Source organism: Elephantulus edwardii, unplaced genomic scaffold (genome assembly GCF_000299155.1).
Source record: "Elephantulus edwardii isolate Elephantulus edwardi_28Jun2011 unplaced genomic scaffold, EleEdw1.0 scaffold00073, whole genome shotgun sequence".
In the NCBI taxonomy this organism is placed as follows: Eukaryota; Metazoa; Chordata; class Mammalia; order Macroscelidea; family Macroscelididae; genus Elephantulus; species Elephantulus edwardii.
Genome location: NW_006399823.1, coordinates 2165747 through 2173053, shown reverse-complemented (window position 1 = coordinate 2173053; position 7307 = coordinate 2165747). Strand labels below are relative to the sequence as shown.

The 7307-nt window shown below is 40.8% G+C and overlaps 1 pseudogene; it reads right to left on the bottom strand.

Annotated features, from left to right (window-relative positions):
- Nucleotides 1–2276: 2276 nt before the first annotated feature.
- Nucleotides 2277–7307, bottom strand: part of LOC102876066 — a 12323-nt pseudogene continuing 7292 nt past the window's right edge.

Below are 7307 nucleotides of genomic sequence, written 5' to 3'. Positions count from 1 at the left end.
AAAATTAAAAAAAAAAAATTGCATTGGGAAAGTCTGCTGTCAGAGACCTCTCCAAAGTACTGAAGAGCAATGATGTCAGTCTGGAGATTAAGGTGCACTTGATTCAGGCCATAGTCTTTGTAATTACTTGCTATGCATCAAAGAGCTGGACAATGACTAGAGATGATAAAAGGTGAATTGATGCCTTTGATCTATGGTGTTGGAGAAGAGTTTGTCCAAGAGAGGGTGAGACCAGTCTGTTCTTTGGAGTCAAGGATTCTGAAGCCCCATCTGACATACTCTGCAAATGTTGCAAGGCGGGGCCAGTCCTTGGAGGGGGATGTCATGTTTGGGAGGGTGGAGGGACAGCGCAAGAGAGGAAGACCCTCAATGAAATGGCCTGATACAGTGACTGGGGGAAAAGGGGTTGGTATGTCAGAGACAATAAGATTGGCACAGGATAGAGCAGGGTTTAGGGCTGTTGTACATAGGGTCACTATGAATCGCAAACAACTCAATGGCACCTAACAACAACAACAACAACACAACAATAACAATCTTAAGAGGACAAATACTCATCATACTCATTTTGTTAAGACAGAACTGACTCATAGCTGGCCTTCCAGGGTGTTTCCAAGGCTGTTAGTTGTACAGGAGGAGATAGCCTAGCTTTCACCAGGAGCACCACTAGTGGATTTAAATTGGGAGAGAGATGCATCCTTTGGGTTAACATCATAACTCCCTACAGACAAAAGAAAAGACAAGACAAAATTCTATAACAAAATGTGCAATGTGACCCAAAAGAGAAGAACCTGTTTGGCATTTCTCAACTGCCAGAACTGAAGAAAAGACTTGATCTTCAAGCTGCCACACTGAAGGATTCTATGCACAAAATATGGAACGACATAGGAAGCATCAAAACAAGATATAAGACATAAAGTCACTGCACTGCAAAGAATTTGTCCACAACCACCATTCATGGAAATCAAAAGATCATATATAACATTGCATTGAGTAAATTTGCTGGAAAGGACCTCTTTAAAGTACAAAAGAGCACCAGTGTCACTTTAAAGACTAAGGGGCACCTGACTCAAATCATGTTTTCAATTGTTTTATAAGAGTAAGAAAGTTGGACAGTGAATAAAAAACATTGATTAATTATGGTGTTAGTAATGAACATTGGATATACAATGGGCTTCAAAAGGAACAAATTTGTCTTGAAAGAAGTGCAGCCAGAGTACTCCCTAGATATACTTCAATTCAAATAATTTGAGCATGTTATCAGGAGGGGGTAGTCCCTGGAAAAAGATGTGGTAATCTCCTTCCATAAAGGTTATAGCCTTGAAAACCACATGCAGCAGTTCCACTGGATCCTGCAGAGTCATTACAGAGTGGAATAGACTCAACAGCAACAGGTTCAGTGGTTTTACTTTGAGTGATTTTAGACAGTAGTTCTTGAAAGCCTGCCTTACCTGTTTTGGCTGGTTAATGAGAATCATGGAAAAAATATATTTAAAAATCTAGGTTCCCCAGACACCATTTCTGAAGACTCTAATTCCACAGGGCTAATCTCCCAATGTAGTCTCTCACTGGCATAGACGGTTACATGCATGACTATTGAGCAAAGAGTTGGCATTTCAAATACCCAAAACCCATAAGCACCTCAGAACAGAGCCCTGCTGTTCAGCCGCCAAGAGTTCAAAGGTTTGAAAATGCTACTGACCACATTTCTACAATGCACACGTGGCACTGTCCAGAATCAGAATCACCTTGAGAGCAAGCAACAATAACAACCAGAAGTTCCCTACAGTTCCCTAGTAGAGTAGATTCCTTTCTAAGAAAATTGCTATCTGGTCATGGGGTCAAGACATTTTAATAATAACACTAAGATTTTTCACTGCCATTCTCTCACAAATAGAGTAGTGATTTCCAGAGACTATATCACAAGCAATAGTAATATTGCTGCAAAAACTAGGGAATATGTGCTTATATACCTTATGCTTTCCCAAATTTTCTTTTTTTTTTCTTGTAAGTTTCATTTTATTAAATGTGACTGAAGCAGACACCGTGGTGATTAAAGAATTTAGCCAAGATAGCTTAGACTTCTGGCCCACCAAGATCTCAAACACAACAGCTGGGTACCAAAGGACTATCTGAAGGAACTGTACAAATGAAAGAAATTAAGTGGGTATTTTGGTACAACTTATAGAAAAGGTAATAAACAAGACATGCAGGTGGCCTGGTAGTGACCACGGAGTCACCCCTGTGGCTGTGGGGAAGCTGGGCTAAAGCTTCGTTCAGCTCTGGCCGTCACTGTCTCCTAGGGTGTGCTTGTCAAAGAGGTACTCGGCCAGGCCCGAATCAGGGGCGCCCATCTTGCGCAAGTTGGTTACGTAGTCACCCAGTTCTTTGATGGATTTCACCTGCTCATCCAGGTAATGTGTCTCAATGAAGTCACACAAACGAGGGTCGTTCTTGTCAGTGGCCAATTTGTGCAGTTCCAGTAGGGACTGATTCACACTTTTCTCCAAGTGTAGCGCACACTCCATGGCGTTCAGCTCTCTCTCCCAGTCATCCCGGTCTGGTTTCTTGATGTCCTGAAGGAAAATGTGGCCGCCTCACTGGTTCTGCAGTTTCATCAGTTTCTCAGCGTGTTCCCTCTCCTCGTGGGATTGGTGGAGAAAATATTTGGCAAAATTCTTCAAAGCCACATCATCACGGTTGAAGTAGTAAGACATGGACAGGTAGACATAGGAGGCGTAGGTTGATCTGGCGGTTGATGGCGGCCTCTGAGTCCTGGTTGTAGTTCTGGCGCACCTGCGAAGGGGACGCGGTCATGGCAGCGGCGGAGAGGCGGCGGCTGCGCGGTGCTGGAGTGGAGGCGAGGACCTTGGGGCGTCCGGGGGTGCTGATGTGAGGAGGTGGCGGAGGACTAGCTGGAGATGACCAGCGAGGGGAGACGCGGTTGAGCGCCGGGTTCCGTTCAAGCACTGTTGAAGCAGGAGACCACGGCGACTCTGCGAAGACCGTCTTCCCAAATTTTCTAAATTAGAACATTTAGGGCTATAGTTCTCAAAGCACAGTACAGAGAATCTTAACATTTCCTCCTAAAATTTTCAAGGTCAATAGTAGAACTATTATGATAATAATGATAAAAACGTTCTTTGCCCTTTTCACCACACTGGCATGACAATATAAACAAAATGTCATTTTCATTAATAGCCTCTTATTATTGAAGCAATTTAAAAAAAGTTAATTCTAGCTCTTGAATACTCATATTTTGTAATACTCTATATAACAAAATAAGAGGCACCCATACCACATTTCTGCTACACACTGAAGTATGATAGTTATCTTGAAGAAAAGCACTTCTGAAGATATTTGAGTTGTGAGCTAGCCACCCAGCACTGGGAACCTCCTTGACAAAGCAGAAGGCCCTTGGCACATGAACATCAAGGAACTTTGGGCTTACAGATTTTGAAAGGAGACAAAGGCCTTCCTCCAGAACTCACAGAGAGACAATACTTTCCCCAGCAGCCAGACTTCTTTCCTCCTAAACTATAGATAAATTTGTTTGTTAAAACCATCATATTTTGGTATTTCTGTGATTGTAGCACTAATCAAATAAGACACGGTCTGACACATCATGGCAAATAGCTGACAATAGTACCTGCCAGTGATAAAATATTGAAATTTCATTTAAAAATTTTCATGTTTAAAAATTTGTATTCAACAAGAGATTGGGTACATTATATCTAAAGACCTGATCAGAACAGAGTAATATTAACACAGGTGGTGTTTTCCCTTTCTATATTGCATAGCGCATTCTTCATGATCAGTTATGTTCAATCCATTGTTACAGTCTCTGTGTCAGTCCATCTTAATGAGGGTCTTCCTCTCTTTCTCTGACCCTCTTTCACAGTGTGATGTCTTTTTCCAAGGATGACCCCCTTCAGACAACACACCCAAAGTATGGTACAGGATAGGACAACTTCCCAGATCGCTTGTCCATAGGGGTGCTATGAGTAGGTAATGCCACAGCACCTTACAACACAACAACACTGAATAATGAGACATAGCAACATTTGGAGGATTTATAAAATTTAATAGATCTACCTTTTCCAGGCATTTTTTTTTTTTTTATATGAGCTTGGAAGCAGGAGTGACATCCACTTCCGAAATAGCTTGCCTCGAGAAGCTCTCTGAACATGAAGAAATGATGAAAGTTATACAAGTGTTCAGGTCTTAGGTTCATAGGGTGGCTATGAGTCATCTATGGCTCGATGGCACTTAACAACAACATAGAGAGAGCTCTGTTGACCTAGTGGATAGAAAGTATGCTACCAAGCCAAAGGTAGGTGATTTTAGTCATTAGCCCCCAGGCCTGGTTTTAATTGGTTTTGGTCAAACATACTTCTTTTTTTTTTTTTTTTTTTTCAAACATACTTCTAAGTGGTATAGCACTGGTCTGTCCATTTGCTGTTCAGAAATAACTCATGGTTGCTGTGATGCTAAACACTGTGACACCCTATGTGTCAAACACAATAATGATTACCCATGGTGGACAGTGTTTGGTGGAGCTTCCTGATTAAAACAAGCTTGGAAGCAGGAGTGACATCCATATCCAAAATAGCTTGCCTCCGGAAGCTCTATGAACTTGGAGAAACAATGAAAGTTATACAATTGTTCAGGTCTTTCATTCATAGGGTCGCTGTGAGTCTACTAAGACTTGACGGCACTTAACAACAATAATCTTTTTGAGATAATCAAAGCACAATATAAAGCATGAATAGAAAAAGACACAATCAAGAAGCAATCTAAATTGAGAATGCCTGCCAACCTATTGAGTGGCTGGAGGGAGGGCACCGCCCCTAGTCTGAAAGGCTGTTCCTAATGGCGTGAACAATGCCTGGAAGGGGAGGCTCCAAATCCCACAGGGAGGGCTTCCCAACTGGGATAGACACTGGGAGCAAAGTCATTTGAAAGAGTTTCTGCCAGTCTAGGGGAAAGAAACTTTTTTTGCTCCAGAATTAAAGACAACACAGTCTGGAAGAATCCAAAACTATTTGGAAAACAAGCATAGATAAATGAAGATTAAGAGAGTTTAACCTGAGAAGTTATTAACAGTATTGAGGAAATGTTTCTCAGGATTGACTCTAAAATATTATAATTTTTCAAAGATGCTATTAACATAGAAAAGGGAGCTCTCATTGCCTAGTGGCAAGAAGCTGTGCTACAATCTCGAAGGCTCGGGATTCAAGGTCACTCCCTGCTCTGCAAGAGAAGGATGGGTAATCTCTTTCACAGGTAATTAACTGCCTCTGAAAACCTGCTGGAGGGTCAGCTAGGGGTTGGTCCCAACTCTATGGTACACAAAACAACAATACCACAACAACATTAACATGGAAAAATAATGTCATGGTTGACTCAAGTGTACTTAAAGCAACAAGCCAAAAACACTAAAACAGGATATTTTTGTCCCAATAACCTTCTGTTATACCTCACAATTGAGCTGTACACTATCCACTTCCTAAATAACATGCCTCCAGAAACTCTATGAACGTTGATAAGTGTCAATAACTGTAGAAGGGCTTCAGGACTTTTGTTCATAGGGTCGCTATGAGTCGTGCTCAACTTGAAGATAATCAACAACAACAACAACTAAAACTAGTGTTGGCTGAAACTTGGTAGAGAAGGAAACCTCAGATATATCCAACTAAGAAGAGTAATGGGAAAGTGACCCTTTTCAAAGGCAGAAAATTTGCAAGACCCAGAAAAACAAAGTGGCCCTGTCAAGTTTCAGATGTCACAGATTTCATTGCAGATGAATGAGGACAGAGGTGGTTCTAAAGATAAAAAAGTCAAACAATTTATCTCATGTTTTGAGAAACTGAGTTTTAAATGTTCAGATAAAAGTTCTGGAAACAAATTTTCTGTGCTTCTACTGCACTTAGACCTCATGTAAACAATTGCATTGGTCTCTCAGTCTTTTCTCTGCCTACGAGTTCTGTATAATGGCACAATATAGCCTCTTTGGGAGTCCCTAGGTGACGTGATGGCTTCCTGCTCTTGGCTGCTAAGCAGAAGAATGGAGATTTGAGTCCTCACAAGGGATCATGGAGAAAAAGTCTGGCAATCTACATTGAAAAATCCACCATTGAAAACTCTATGGAGTACAGAGATACCATGAGTAGGATTGATTCAAGAGCAACTTTATCTCAATCTTATTTTACATGCAATTACATATCTTTTCTTTGCATATTAAATTTTAAAATCATTTTTATTTACTACACACATTTTAAAAATGCAATCAAAATCAATAAATTGTGACACAGCCTTGCTTGCTGAAAGCAAATAGGAATTGAAGAAAATGCTTTCTGCAGAAGATCAAAGTAGAGAGCCTGCAATATAGATAATTCAAAATCAAGAAGACAAAAATCCTCATCACTGGACTCATAAGAAACATCATGATAGAAGGAGAAAAATATTAAAATTGTCGACGATTTTATCTTACTTGGATTCACAGTAAACATCTCTGGTACCTACAGTCAGGCGATCATCAGCAGACTTACTGCATTGAGAAAATAGGCAGTCAGGCGCCTCTCCAAATTACTGAGAAGCGATGATGTAAGTTTGAAGACCAATTTGTACCTGATTCAGGCTATGGTCTTTCCAATCATTTACTATACATCTGAGAGCTTAGACAATGAATAAATATGCAGAAGAATGAGTGCCTTTGAACCCAACGAGGGTCAAACGGTCAAACTCAGGAGCCCTTGGGTCCAGTCTAGAAGGAACAGTTCCTCCAAAACACTTTCAGATGCAGCAGGTGTCTGCTGGCTGTGGGTTTGGAGTTGGGAGTAGAGGTGGGCTGGGGTGAGGATGGCAGAGCTCTGTATATAACTCTGGAAAACCAGCTGCTACTCTCAAAATTATTGCCTGTGGTCTATTTCAGAGGTTGATTCCTGCCATCAGAGAACCTTGGCAGAAGTCTCCAAAGATTTCTTTCCATTCTGAAACATGGTTTTCTGGAACTAAATTCACTTCCAGAACTGTGTTTGGAGGATAGGTGGGATGTGGGTTATTGTTGTCTCACCTGAAGAGCTTGTGTTTTATAAGCTTCTGTAAAGTATTATACTGGGGGCAGTTTTGTTTCTTCTTTTTTTAATACTGTTTTTTTTTATGAGTATTGCAAAGTGGTGTTGTTTTTGTACAGGGGGGGGGGAATCGCCCTCTAGGGCAAGTCTCTTTTTTTATCAGTAATATTTTAAAATTAATTTTAATGAAAGTTTACAGAGACATAGGGTTTCCAGTCATTCATTGTTGCA